This window comes from Aegilops tauschii, chromosome 3 (genome assembly GCF_002575655.3).
Source record: "Aegilops tauschii subsp. strangulata cultivar AL8/78 chromosome 3, Aet v6.0, whole genome shotgun sequence".
Lineage (NCBI taxonomy): Eukaryota > Viridiplantae > Streptophyta > Magnoliopsida > Poales > Poaceae > Aegilops > Aegilops tauschii.
Genome location: NC_053037.3, coordinates 147097683 through 147103521, shown reverse-complemented (window position 1 = coordinate 147103521; position 5839 = coordinate 147097683).

Below are 5839 nucleotides of genomic sequence, written 5' to 3'. Positions count from 1 at the left end.
GGTGCAGAAATCACGCCTAACGCCCCACGGACCCTCAGTGAGCAGCTTCTCGCCGTTCAAGCTCGTCTCCAGCCGGCTCATTGGGCGTTCCGCCGTCTGCAGCGCGTCAGAGCCCAGGTGGTTTCCGCCCTCTGGCCAGGTACTCCAGTTCTGCGCACCCCCAGTCGGACCGCCGACTGGTTAGAGGTGGCTGTTGGCCGCTTCGAGGCATGGAAAGGCTCCGTAGCCCGGGCAAGCGCACGGCGGGCTTTTGAGTTTGTTAAGGCGTGGTACCCTGGGCTAAGCCTAGCCCAGTTGGCCACGTTCCGGCTTGAAGCCAGTGAGGAGTTGGCGGCAGTGGCGCCCGTGCTCTATCATCGCGCCGCGGCGATCGCCGAGTACACTGATACCAGTGTCTTCCTCCCCGAGCTAGACGAGGAGGGTGCCGAGGTGCCGCCCAACTGGTTTGGGCTGATCCTGGTGGATGGCGAGGACTCGGTGGAGGAGATCGCCTCCAGCGATGAGGGTGCCGAAGAGGAGGACGAGGACGGCGAAGACGATGTGCCGGATGATCGAGTTGACAGCCGGCCTCAGCCTGACCAAGTCTCGACCAACGAGCTGCGTGTCGGCGAGCCGACTGCTGCTGGTGCCGACCAGGCCGAGACCAACCAGACGGCCGTTCCACCACCCGGAGCCTCGACTTCCGCCGACCCCTCCGATCCGGCTGCTGCTCCTCTGGCCTAGGCGGCCAAGTTATCTTTTCTTTCCTGTTTTGTAATCTCTCGAAAAAACTTGTTAAGTTTGCGCAGTTCCACCCGCTGGGGGTGTATTCAAACTCTGGTGAATGCTGGCCGAGGGCCCTTTGCTATGTAAATTAATCTTGCCGAGTTCTACTAGCACTACAAAAAAAGACACTTCCGTGATGATACGTGTTTGTCACAGTGGGTCACATTTTCTGTCATGCATGTACATCCATGACGATTTTATGACAGAACCAAGATAGTCATACCTGTGCTGTCGTAGAAGTGTTCCATGACATTACCAAAATTATCATCACAGAAGTGTTCACTTCCATGACGATAAATGCCGCGTCATGGAAGTGCTTTCGTCAAGGGTGACCGACATGTGGCATCCACCGTAACGGGTCGCCATTAAGCTATTGGGTCCGATTTTGGATCCGATGACCCGTTAACAGCCCGGAGCAATGAGGATTTTCCACATGTAAAATTGTCATTAGCCGGAGGAAACACGTGTTCGCTCACCGTTGGGACAGATGTCATCCATTGATTGGACAGGAAGCGCCTATGATAGGTCAACATGTGGCACGGCCCAACAAAGGCCCATTCCGGTGAAAAGGCCGGCCCATTTGACTTGGTCAAAAGGTAACGGGCCGGCCCACAGAAAGCCTGTTCCTATATAGCCCATTTACGGCCCGCTAACTCACGGCCCCTTACGGCCTATCAGAATTAAGCCTAGTAGCTTCATCTGGGCCGTCCAATATGATTCCAGCCTGTTGTAACTTCCGGCCCATGTATGGCCCATGATGTCTTTCGGCCCATACGAGGCCATTTGTAACTCTTGGCCCATTAACGGCCCGTAGTGAATCTGGCCCGCAATGAACAGTGTATTGCTTCATACCCACTAATGGCCCATTATCTCATTGGGCCGTTTCCAACCCGTGTTATCTTTCAGCCTTCTCAGGGCCCATTTATTCTTGGGCTTATTTCCAGCATTCAGTTACTTACGGCCCGTTACTGGCCTTTTCTGCCTGTGGGCCAAATTCAGCTCGTGGTAACAATCGGCCCATTTGCGGCCCGTTAATCCGTTGGGCCATTTTCATAGCGTCATCAAATACGGCCGATTAACGACGGCCCGTTATTGTCGGCCCATGGATGGACAATTCCAAATCTAGCCCATTTACGGCCCATAATGCGGTCTGTTATTGGACCATGTTTGGCCGATCGATCATACGACCCATAGAAGGCCCATTGATGCTACGGCCCGTAGAAGGCCCATTGTTTCTACGGCCCTTACAAGGCCCATTGTTTCTACGACCCTTACAAGGCCCATTGTTTCTACGGCCCGTAGGAGGCCCATGGTAACTACAGTAAATATGTAGCCCATGGTTATTGTGGCCTAGTTTTAAAAAATAGGTTATTGCGGCCAAACCGCGGAAAAAGAACTGCACTGACTACAAGCAAACAAATAAACAAGACAACAAGGAAATAAATAAGCAAGCAACTTACGCTAGGCTATCACGGCTATTACACATATTACATCCACTGGGCATCAAAGTTCGCCACCAGTGCAAATATAGGGAACAAAGCAGCATATCATATACACTGGTTGTCAAAGTTGGCGACCAGTGCAAATAAACGCCGCAGCAAAACAAGTCCATAACTGAAACCACTTTAGAAGATCTCAAGAAACAATATCCTGGGTACCCATAATGCTGGCAAGACGCTTAGCAAGCTTATTAACTTTCTCTTCTTTGGCGCTTAAATCCTCCAGCGCTTGCTGTTGCACCAGAAAGTATGCATCTGAATTCTGCAGAGACTTCCTCAGTCCTTCAGCTTCCTGTCGCAGCACATATGATCGATGTCTTTCAACTTGAACTTGAGACTCAAGAAGACGAACTGATTCAGGCAGCGAGTTCGAAGAGCTTGTGCCAGCAGTAGTGGCTATTAACTCAAACACTACATCAAGACAGGACTTTTGGGTTCTCTCACTGTCGTCAAGATAGTTTTTATCAACTTTCTTGGAGATCAACAGGGATGTCTCACTATCTTGAACTTTATCTGCATTACTTCCTTTACCATTGCATAAAGGGGTACTGTTCTCCAATATTTTGTCCGCATTCTAAAAGAGAAACAAGCAGACACATCACAGGTTTACCATGTTGTATATGAAACTCATTTTGGTAAATCAGTTCAGTAGTAAAGTGGACAGGATAACAACATGAAACAAACATATATCTATGTACCATGGTCACTTTTATGGTCTATATCATTCTAGTTTTTGTTGCCAAATCAAGAGAGACACAGTTCAAATAATATTTGTTCAAGACAAAGCAGAACAGACAGAATATAAGTGTGGGAAACTATAGAGCAATAACAACACTTGTAATGTGCATGCCATGAGAACATAACTGTTTATTCAATTGAAACTGAAATCAACATAGAGCAAGTTACAACAGCAAACCAGTTAAAGAAACAGGTTTAAAACATACATGTTGCGCCATTGGAGTTTCAATTCCATCCTTCAAATTTGAAAATAGTTGGTATGAGTAAATACAGTGATGCAAGAGCAAAGGAGTATGAACCATAGCTACAGAACCTGACCTAAGAACAATTCTTCTTCTCCTTTAAGCGTTGAGTTGGGATTCGGAGTGGTGGTCCTCGTGCTTTGGGCACTGCAGTTCCCTTACTAACTGATCGTGTTTGGGTGCTCTGTGGTGGAGACGGTGATGTGTCAACTGGAACTGGGTTACTATCTGCTGGGGTTGGGGTTAGAAGGGGTGTAGCTAGTTCTCTGTCCAACTGGGTAGGGGTACAATCTGTGAGAGTCTGGGTTATGTGTGGTGGGGCTGGTTCTTGGGCAAGTACAATCGTGGTTCTATCTGCATCAACTGGTAGCACTATCTTTTCTGAAGACCGTGTTATTACTCCCTTAGATACTGCCATCACCCTCTCCAATTCAAATGGCTGATAAACAAGAAAAGTAATTGAATGTAAAGACAATGTATGATAATACATGTGCAATGGATAGTGGGGAATAAAAGAGGGATGAAACAATTCACATTTATGTTGTCTAACCAAACAGGATAGCATGACACAATTTCACATATATGATGGCTAACTAAATAGGATAGCATGACACCATTTCACATTATGATGGCTAACTAAAAAACATGGAAAGACATAGTTCAAAATATGATGACTATGTGAACATGATGACATGATATAACTATATAATGTGTTTATTAAATAGGTTGGCATGCCATAATTCACATACATGCCGCCTATGGAAGCATGATAGCATGATATAATTCACGGATAGAATGACATAATTCAAAATATGATGACTGTAAACACTAAACATGATGAGATAATATAACTATATAATGTCTTTATTAAATGGGTTGCCATGCCATAATTCAGATATATGTTGTGTATGTAAACATGATGGCATGATATAATTCAAATATATGATTTATATAGTAAGCAAGTAAGCAGATGGCAATCCATATATGATGTAAAAGCTAAGCAATGCAAGACAACATGCATGACATGGGTAATATAACCCTGCCAAGTTTGAGCATAGACCTCAGGGGGGGAAATAGGACTGGTCACCAGTCTCTGAATCCTCCTCTGAGGAGCTCTCTGTAACCAGCAAGATGTCTGCTTTAGCAGGTAGCATTGTCTGCTCTGAATACATTGTTTTCACTACAGATACTTCCATCACCGCTTTAAATGGCTGATGCACAGGAAGAGTAGTTGAATATACAAATGTTGTCGACAAATGGAACACGTAATACAAAAAAATGATAGCATGATATAATTCACATACATAATGATTGGCTAAACAACATGGCATTGGATAATTCACATATATAATGCCTTTGCAACAAGATAGCATTGCATAATTCACATATATAATGTCTTGCAACAAGATGGCAATGCATAATTCACATATATGGTAATTAGACACTAAACAGGTGGCATTCACACAAAGCATGTCTAAACTAATCAAATGACATAGCAATGCAAGACACCATACACACGATATGAGCAACATAACCCTGCCAAGTTAGAGCATACACCTTGGGGGGAAATAGGACTGGTCATCTGTCTCTGAATCCTCCTCCGAGGAGCTATCCGTAACCAGCGAGATATGCACTTCGTCAGATAGCATAGTCTGCTCTGAAGACCTTGTTTTCACTCCAGAATTTTCCATCACCATGTCAAATGGCTGATGCACACCAAGAGTAGTTGAATGTACTAACATTGTTGACAAATGTAATACGTAACGAAAAAAAGGATGGCCTGATATAATTCACATATAAGATGACTAGATAAGCAGGATGGCATTGCAAAATTCACATATATGATGCCTGGCTAAACAAGATGGCATTGCATAATTCACAAAAACGATGAAAAACTAAACAGATGGCACTCACACAAAGCATGTCTAAACTAAGCATACGACATATTTGATGTATAAAGTAAGCAATGCAAGGCACCATATGCATGATATAACCAACATCAGCATGCCAAGTTAGAGCGAAGAACTCAAGGGGTAAATAGGAGTGGTCTTCTCCTTCTGAATCCCCCTCAGAACAGATATCTTCCTGTCGATTACAATCCGAAATGGGTGGAGGGGGCTGCCTCTGCGCCTACCATGGAGCGACGTCTGCATGAAATTTTATTGCCACACAAGCCTCGTCTCTTTTGCTCTACATGTTCAGTTCCATTGTGTACAATAACTGACATGCATAGGAATAAAACATAGTGAGATTATGTAAGGACTGCATGCTGAAATCCAGAGTGATGGTAGCAACCTGTGGATAGACTCAAAACCAATGATAGCAGGCAGATAATGGCTTCAGTTAAAAAATACAGATAATGGCTTCTTTAATGTTTGTTTCCCACCCAACATGAAACTCATAGTAGACACCATATATTAACCAGATAGTAGATAGATACTATTGATTGCGGGCCCGATATGTGCCCCACAACCATTTAAAAACTCAAGTTTGACCATTAGTTTGGAGCTGACTCAGAGTCTAATCCGTGAACAGGATGATAACATAGCATGTAATATTAAGCGATGCATAACGTAAGCAGACACGAAATAGTGC